This window comes from Mytilus californianus, unplaced genomic scaffold (genome assembly GCF_021869535.1).
Source record: "Mytilus californianus isolate M0D057914Y unplaced genomic scaffold, xbMytCali1.0.p SCAF_6, whole genome shotgun sequence".
Classification (NCBI taxonomy): Eukaryota; Metazoa; Mollusca; class Bivalvia; order Mytilida; family Mytilidae; genus Mytilus; species Mytilus californianus.
The window spans coordinates 26,480,772-26,490,554 of record NW_026262712.1 but is presented as its reverse complement, the minus strand read 5'-3'; the positions used below and the strand labels follow the sequence as shown (position 1 = coordinate 26,490,554).

At 31.8% G+C, this 9,783-nt stretch overlaps 1 long non-coding RNA gene across 1 annotated transcript; it reads left to right on the top strand.

Moving 5' to 3' along the window:
• The first annotated feature begins 494 nt into the window (after positions 1-494).
• On the top strand, positions 495-4,011 carry LOC127705348 (uncharacterized). The gene is made up of 4 exons (XR_007983845.1): positions 495-578; positions 2,258-2,332; positions 2,745-2,897; positions 3,754-4,011. It is a non-coding gene; the product is annotated as an uncharacterized LOC127705348 (long non-coding RNA).
• The last annotated feature ends 5,772 nt before the right edge of the window (positions 4,012-9,783 follow it).

Genomic DNA, 9,783 nt, shown 5'->3' with positions numbered 1-9,783 from the left:
AAATATATTGTTCACATATGACGACAGATATGTGTTCCAATTGTTTTTACCGCAATCCGGTCATCTTCGAATGACCTACTGAGTTAGACTTATCACCGGGTTTGTACTTACATGAACAACACGACGGTTGTCAATTTGTTTTCAGAACTATGCGTTTGAATATTTCTTTGGTGTCTTACGCCTATCTTTTATCAATAACCATGTAAGAAACATAATTTATGAAATATTTTCACCATCAATCAATGTTAGCTTGTTTGCATTACAATAAATGTGCAAATATAATAGTTTAAAGGGATTTTTTCACGGTGCTTCCGATGTTGCAAATATTCTTGGCTAGAGTTTCCTAAACACACGTGTCACGTAATAAAAAATCGGCGATAGACATTAAAACAAATTAAACATGACGTTATGTTTAGTTGATATCCTTTAAATAACAAATGACTCTACACGATTATTGACAAATGAATAATTTTGCGCTTTTCTTTCAGATATAAAAATCGTTTTTTTCATTAGCTTCGTACTATTGGTGCTAGTTTCTGGCGCTTTGATTGGTGTTTTTGAAAAAGATTTATGCTCGGGTATGTTGTATTGAAGAATGAATTTGAACCCTTTTACAAAAATGCATTTGTTTTATTGAATTATTTTTGAACAATTGGATACTTAACTTGAAGGTTACCAAATTACACCTAATTTGACAGTTTTGTCAACTACGTTTATCTATGATCCAGACAAACGTTTCCACTCTGATTTTATTTAGTATTTAGGTACACTCATTTAATTTCAAATCCATGATGAATCATAGAAAAAATTGTTTGAACAGACCTCCAAACCATCCATGATTCTGTAATGAGGAGTAACCAAATTGCATCCATGCTTTAATTTACATCCTTAAAAATCGTAAAACAAATGTATTGTTATATTTCTTCAATGAGGACGTCGCATGGGACGTTTCCGTAGATTTTACTTTTTCCAGTGAATACTTCATTTGTTGATATATACTGTGAACGTTTTATGAATATCTAAATATATCAACATATGTTGAAAGACGTGTATAAAGTTAAATCATAACGATAAGAATTGTTTAGTCTCAAAGAAATCTTTCCGCTGCTTTTTTTGCTGAATAGGTGCAATTTGGGTACTCCGTGCAATTTGGGTACTCTTTGCAATTTGGGTACTCTGTGCAATTTGAGTACTGTAACATTCTTTATGTTATTAGATCGGAAAACAAATTCCGCATGAAATAAAAAAAACTATTATCTAAAAGGGTTCCTTATCGTTTAACCGACGTAATATAATAAACGTATCTTTTTGTGTACACACAATGACCGTAGCCCTACGTAATTTCATTTTTTTTTCAATTATATTAAAGAAATTTCGTCAAATGCCATTTGGAGAAACAAAAACGTATTGCGATTTTTAAAATCAATAATAATTGATAAAAAATTAGATAAATCTTGATGTACAAATTCGCTCCGTTACAAAGAAACTGCCACGTTACATTCCATGAAATTGTGTAAATGCATTCTGATACAAAATCCCGAAATAAATTATGATAAATTTAGAAAACTTTTTAGATTTAAATAAAAAGATTTGTCTCTTAGTTTTGATAGTTCGAACTTGGTTAAAAAAATACACCTACATATATGTTGAAAAGATGAAGCTATGATAAGGGTCATTATTTTGCCCCTGACAGTTGAAAAATATTAATTTTCGGATCACAAAACATGACTTATTAATTTTTTATGTATATATCCATTTAAGTAATGAATGCTTCTTTTTGTAATTTATTGGGGTGTAAAAGTGTTGAACGAAGCACATTTTGTATGAAGCATGGAAGCCTTCCTTCTAAAAATATGTGCACGATCAACACTTTAACACCCCAATAAAATTACAAAAAGAAGCATTCATTTCTTATAATAACATTTTATGATAATAAGACCACGAAAAAAGTTTTATCAAGTTTTTCTTTTATTTACCTGTTTTCCTTTTTTGTGGCAGCATGTGTCATCACGAATGTAACATTTCATTTTGATATGAAGGTTAATTTTGGAATGACGCCCGACTGTTGATAGCCAATCAAACTAACGGATTCGCGTTGGACAATAAAACCACATTGATTTTCTTTTCGTAATGAAAGAAATAGTCTACTGGCAAGCACGATTACGTCACCATAGACTTGGTAAGATTGAGAGCTGAACATATTGTATTGACACATGTCGATTTGTAAAACATATTAACTTGGCTTTTTCTTTTCCAGGATCGTTTATTTTCATTGTTTTTGGAATAATAATATGCCTAACTCTTTTAATCCTGTTCCTCAGAAGAATCAAAGGTATTTCATTAATATGAAGGACTTTTCTCTTTGAAAATAAAGTAGTTATTTGGAGGCAAGAAGTTCTAATCAATTGGTAATATTGCATATTTCATGGGTTTTTGTTTTGTTTTTTTTTTGAAAAGGGGGGGGGAGGGGTACTCACAATTGTGTGTTGGATCTTTGATATTACTGTATATGACTATTTATTTCTTCATCGAACAATTAATACTTGTAAAAAATGTGCATATATATACAAACAAAAAACTAAACAAAACAAAAAGAAAAACACGTGCTATCATGTAAGAACAATTTGAATTGTATGATTGACTTACACCAATGTTAAATTCAAACAATTCATCGCATAATGTATTCCGTATTATATAATTAGCCATTGTTGCTTTAAACTTGCTAATTACGACACATGTTTTAGATGTCAAAGAAGAGTTAAATGGATCAGCTGATGAAACAATATCGGTGGTTAGCGCAGACGTAAATGATTTAGTTGACGAGGGATCAAGTGGTTTAAATTGTGTTGATGACGAAGGAGCAAATGATTAAGAAGAAGAAGGAGCGATTAATTCAAGTAAATTGTAATGTATTCAAACATATTGCTTTATCGGTTGATGTACACTCTTGATATATTTTGTAAAGTGAGTCTACTGAGATATATGGCTGCAAAAAATGGAAAACAACACGTTTAATAATTTCATTCGTCCGAAGCGCTTTTCTGGATTTACCTTCATCAGGAACACTCAATGCCAAACATTTGAAATCCGAGGGATGTATAAGTACAGTTGAAGAGCTATATGACAAAAATACCTAAAGCGAATAGCCAAATTCATCTAAGGTCAACTTTGCCTGGAGGAGTTGAAACCTTAGTTTCTTTATAATTTCAAAATTTATAAACGGACAATTTTAGAACAGTTTGTTATAAATCATGTCAGTACCGAAATACTGACTACTTAGCTGAAGATACCCTCGGGGACTGATAGTCCACCAGCAGATGTATCGACCCAGTGATGTAAAAAATTGAAAACAACACGTTTAATAATTTCTGCTGTAGCGGATTTGCACTAACGTGCTGATATAGGATATAGACAGGATTTGTTTGTATATTAGCAAATATTTATATGCTTGATAACTTGTACAGATAAATATTTGGTATGCAGAACAGTCTTAATTGTAGTGATGACATAAGATATAGAAACCTTTTGTATGTGCTATACGAAGTTAATTTATTCTGCGAATGTATAACATTTTCAAACCGAAAAGAATTATTTTGAAAGGTGGTGCGGATATAACGGTTTTTATTCTAAACAGCAAGAATACCTTGTAATCAAATTTTTGATGATTTTTGTGAAATCCTTTGGATTTATAAGGCAACCCTAACTTTTCCTTGTGATGTAACATTCACCAATATTATATTATTTCTTTTGTAGATGATATTTACGTACAAAGAACTTGTATTTTCGGTGGACAGTAAACGAGGTGGTTCCCTCTCGGAGAATAATCATTTGACCCGATGTAAAAAACCAAAAATGATTGTCAGACTGTTCAAGGTGGATTTATAGAAAAAAACATATGTCACAAATGTTACGTGTGTGTATTTGCTTTAAGTTCTTTATGCATTTTATAGAATAGCAATGTTAAGTTATATGCCACTGTCTCTTTGTTCTACTTTATATAAGAAAGTGTTTTAAAATGTTGTATAGATGAGTCAGCGTATTTTATGATGTGAAATCACTTTTTTTTGTTTTGTTTTAATACCCTTTTTGGGTAATAATTGTTCATTTTTTTAAAGTTTAAAATCTAACTTTCGAAGAGCCCACAGCCTACTATATTGAGATTTTATTGTTTGCCTAATAGTATAGCAAAATAGTTCATTAAGAGGTATACAAAAATTAGTACAGCACGACATTTGGCAATAGGAACTAAGCATCAACGCGTTTGATATGAGCAATGTTGATATTGGGAACAAATCAATACAACAAAAACCAAAAAAAAAATAAAAAACCTGTTTTATCGATACAAAATGTATTTCCTCTATAGCACACTTTATTTGTACATGAAAACCGGTATATTGAGTTGTTTGTACACGACCATTCATTAAGACGAGCAGGCGTTATTTTTTTTAATTAAAAACAACTTGCAAATTTAAATTAAACCATTGACATTAAAACAAAATCATGTCTCCGTAATTGGACAAATGAATGAAACAAATGTGCCTGAGAATTATAACTCTAGTTTTATGTTTCAGTCGTAAGAACTATTACTTTAAGTACGTTTTAAAATACTGCAAGAGTGAAATTTTCACCGCAGGCAGCATAGTTTTATTAAGAATAATCCAAAAAGGGACAGACGTTTTTTTATTTAATAAAATTATCCTTTTAAAAATCACATGCCAAATCTATTTGCCGGAATCCTGTATAAGCCTTCTCCTGTAAAAAAAAAAAAAAAAAAAAAAAAAAAACATGCTCGATACTAGAACATAAATATGATCCAATTACTGTGGTGATATAGTTATAATTAAGGGTATGGGAGTATTTTATCCTCTATCTGGGACTGACTGCGAGAGATAATCATGGAAATGTTTTCATATAAGGTGTTTTAAATCATTTTATTTGAAGTTCTCCCTATCAATATTGTAAGTACGATAGTTGTTCGTCGTCTGCATATTTCATTTTTAATAGTCCTGAGAGTTGTTTTAATGGCATTGGTGGGCAGTGTTTGTTGTAAATCCCTAACTCATCATAGACACAGTTAATCCACGCTTCACCATTCCATTCAGGAGCAAAAGCTTATCGATCCTTTAAATAAACCAATTCAATACTATAATAAGATCTTTGAATATTGTGTTTATTGGTATTAATATTGATTTTTTTATCAGTAAATTAAAATCAAACTATATATTATTTGTATGTATGTATGCACATTTAATGATCTACATGCTATCGATACCTGTATCTTGGTATTACACAAGGTCATGTTTTTAGCTGACTGTTAATTAGGTCTTTACACTAAATACATTGGATGTTGGATGTGTACTGATAGACATTCAAGACTTAAATGCATGATTTTTGTATTAGTTATAATTGGCTTTGTACTAGCTGTCAGTAATTGCGAGTACTCTCAGATCTGTAAGTAATGTCTCTGTGTTGTGGGGATGTATAAGTACCATGCCACGTCCACTCTGTGTTTTTGTTAAATGTGTTTCTGCTTTGTATCCGATGAGTTAAGCCCTTTACAACTGATATTTATAGTTTGTTTTTATGTTGTACTGTTACACCAATGTCCCAGGTTAGGGGAGGGTTGGCGCCGTCAAACTAGTTTAACCCCGCCACATTCTGTATATGCCTGTCCCGAGTCAGGAGACTGTAATTCAGTGGTAGTCGTTTGTTGCTGTATATCACGTTTGTTTTCATTTATTATGTTGTACATAAATCAGGCTTTTAGTTTTCTCGTTTGAATTGATTAACATTTGTCATTTCGGGGCATTTTATAGTTGACTATGCGGTATGGGTTTATTCACTTGTGGAGAGTTGTCGCATTGACAATCGTACCACATCTTCTTATTTTTTTTTTATTATTACATGACTTGCCAATCCGGTACATCGTTTGCAGTGATGGTTGCATTTATGTGTTGATCATCAACAGATACTTGAAAATTTAAAGAATGAAATGTGCAATATGACCTGTGTATCGTACAGCACTAAGATATTGTTGTCCATGCCACCAGCATTTAGTATCTCTCTTTTCTCTTTTATATGGGAAATTATAACGATAACGACTTGTATCTTAATGAACAGATCGTCTGATGGCTTGGGTTATGATCAATTGTCGTTAGTTTCCCTTTCATAAACATGTTATTTGGTATCCAAAGGTAGTATGATACTTCAGCATTTCCTTTGTTATCTCTACAAGACATGAAGAGTAATAGGTTCACTAAAAGCAACAAAGTTTTAATATACATTATTGTAAATACGTTTAAATAGAGACAGGTGATTTTTATTTCAATTATAAGGTAAAATAACAAACTTTAATCGAACTTTTAGCAAAATTCAAGACGGAAAGTCCCTTATCAAATGGCAAAATCAAAAGCTCAAACACATCAAGCGAATAGAAAACAACTGTCATATTACTGACTTGTTACAGGCATTTCCTTATGTAGAAAATGGTGGATTTAACCTGGCTTTTAAGCTAGCTAAACCTTTCAATTCCATTATATTGACATCTATGTGTGAGCAAAAACAAACAAACATACTAGGTACAAATGTCAAAATTGGGGTACAGGAGTCAACATTGTGTTATAAACTTAATCACTATAAAAAAAACAAATATGTCAACAAAGAAAAACAAAATGGGTAATAAAGCGTATCTAGAAGTTTTTTTTTTTAGAGTTTTTTAGAATACACATATGGTCAATATCAATACGCGAGTAAACAGTTTCACAGTATTTCTGAAGACCTTCTTTTACAGATTGTTTTGTCAATCTAACGGAAAATGTCTTTGTTGAATATGCAGATGAGACGGCACTGTATCGTTGATTGTGCGCAATTTTGTGAAGCTTTTGTATCAAATAAAAAAACAAGATAAGTCCTCAGACTTGCTGTTCAATGTAATGTTCATTTAAGCCATGTAGGACTTATGATTCGCAAACATCTCATCCTTGTCAAATTATATGGTTTTGTATGTAGGATTACTTGAGTGCTCAATTATTCCTATATCTTTACAAGAAATTCGTATTAGTACGGATTACATACAAGAAAAATATTATTTGAAATTGTGTCCGCAGGAACAACAACATAATTATCGTGAAGAGATGATAGATATTTTACAGAAGCCCTTTGAAAAAGGTCTTGGCAAATTCATTTCCTGCATTCCTTATAAGCCTTCCTCTGTAGTGAAAACAAAATATGCTTTATATACTTATTTGAACTAGATGATAAGATTAAAGTGGTTGACCTTCTTCTACACACATTCGACGTACATTTTGGTAATATAGAATTCCGATCGACATATCTTACTGGAACTGTACGTGCATGTGAGGAGATGACTAAAGTTGTACATGTTCTCTATGATACCATCTATGTACGTTCTGACAATACAGTATTTAGTTGGACACTAATTACGCTCTCTTTTTATTGTAGATTTGTTCATAACTTATTCGGAATCGCAGTTTATTGCCAATCCTAGTAAACTGCGGTCTAAAAAGTATTTAATTTATAAACTTATCCACACCACGTGTTACCTTTTCCGAGCATCACTGATATTTTTCAGTCAACCAATGTGTCCGATGAATATGCTGGTAAGGGCTGAATAGTCTACGCCGATTATTTCCTCTGGAGAATGCCGCTCATGTGGTATCAAATGCTGCAAATCCTGCAAACAGATACATCATTCATCTCCATCCTTCAGACAGGCCATACACAAACCGTGAAGTATTGAGCAATTTGAACTAAAAAAGTATTCATTTAACATCTACTATATTATCATAATACTGGGGGCTATGATTTGCACTTCTCTAAATCAATCTGGCAACCATTAACTGTGTATGATAAGACACTAATGAGGCTCTTTTTTCATTTTAGATTTGATCATAAATTATCACAGTTTAAAGTCAATCATAGTAAAGTGCGGTCTACAAGTGATTTAATTTATAAACTTAACAATATCACAAGCTATTTTGCTAATATTCGAGTAACATGAGTAACGTAATGTAGGTATATTTTGATTTTGTCCTTTGTAAACTCTGTTTCACTTTCATAAATTTGTCTACTGTTATTCTATATGTTAGACGTAAAAAGGGTTTTGGGCTTTATAAGATACTGTTTTTCACTAAAAACGAAAATGTTTCTGTTTTTTTTTTTTTTTTTTTTTTTTTATTTTCGTTTTTACATATGATGCGTCACTATGTAGTTAATATGTAAGCCACTTTTATAAATAAAGCTAACCGCGAAGTCCAGTCTACAGTAATTACACATGTCAAGTTCTATTTTATCATTGTCATTTCGAGAAATGATATCAATAACAGGACGGAAACTTATTCGTTTTTATAAATAGATATTAGTTTTATCCGTGTTATTTGTTAAAATATGATTTCATTTTTCATGCTGTACTTCCTGTTATGGCAAGGTGAGCTTTGAAAACTTCAATAAATATGTTAATATCAACTGTTGGCATATACGTACGATCTTATCAAGGCGTTTATAACTTAGTATCAATAGTATATTTTGGACATTTTCATCGAAATTGGTAACTTATTTTGATTTTCTGATGATCTACACTACTACTCCCAATGACCAATTGCACCAATTTTAAATCTTTATGTTCAAATCATTAAACGTGGTTATACATTTCTAGATATAAAAAAGGGGATGGTTGGTTTGATTGCAAATGAGACAACTCTCTACCAAAATTCAAATGAAGTGACTGTAAGCAATTATAAATAACCGTGCGGCCTTCAACTAAGTGCAAAACCATCATCGTATATCAGTCATCAACGGTCCCGACATGAAAAGTGTGAAAAAAATTCAATCGAAAAAACTAACGGCCTTATGTATATCGAAACCATTTACGGAAACAAATATTAAAGACATGCATCAACGACAACCACTTAACTACATGCCCCTGACTTTGGACACATAAGGAAAGTGGCAGGGTTACACATGTTTGTGGGCGCACTACCCTCCCTTAGCCTGAGACAGTGATGTTACAGCACAGTGTAACAACAAACTTTAAAAATCAATTCTAAAGGGTTATATAAATAGTCGGTACGAGGTACAAAAATAACTAACATAAAAACAATAAACACAAAGCACCGAAATAAGAGTACTCGCAGTTACTGAAAGCTAGTTCACATAAAAGTAAGAAGATGTGGTATGATTGCCAATGAGACAACTCTCCACAAGAGACCAAATAGTACATAGCCTATTAATAAATGAATCATGTTCTCCCAGACTTAAGTAGCAATCATTATACATCCAACGAGTTAAGTGTAAAGACGTCATAAACAGTCCTGGCCTTTCGCAAAGGCAAAATAAAATTAAACAGAATAAACAAAATGTAGGATCATTAGTTCTCATAACTGTACAAATATAGCGATAAATATTTAGTTTGGTTAAATTTGTCAAAACAATAATCAATGTTAATACCATATAAAAACTATATTTAAAGAATTTACTTCTGTGTTAAATTGACAACTTTTAAAAAAAGTTTATTCAAACGATCCAATTTTTCACATAGATCGTATCTAAATTTTCGGGCTTTGTAAACAATTATTTTTATTGAAATGCAATACCAAAAATCGCAGACCTAGATACTGGTATTTTTGAAATATTTTCTCAGGATTTAACAGTATATTAATCGAGATGTGTTTCAGCAGAACATTTGGGATAAACAACTTAAATCGACACATACGCTTTACGGTCTCCACCACGAATTGGTTGACCGATAGAATGTGTCGCTTGCTG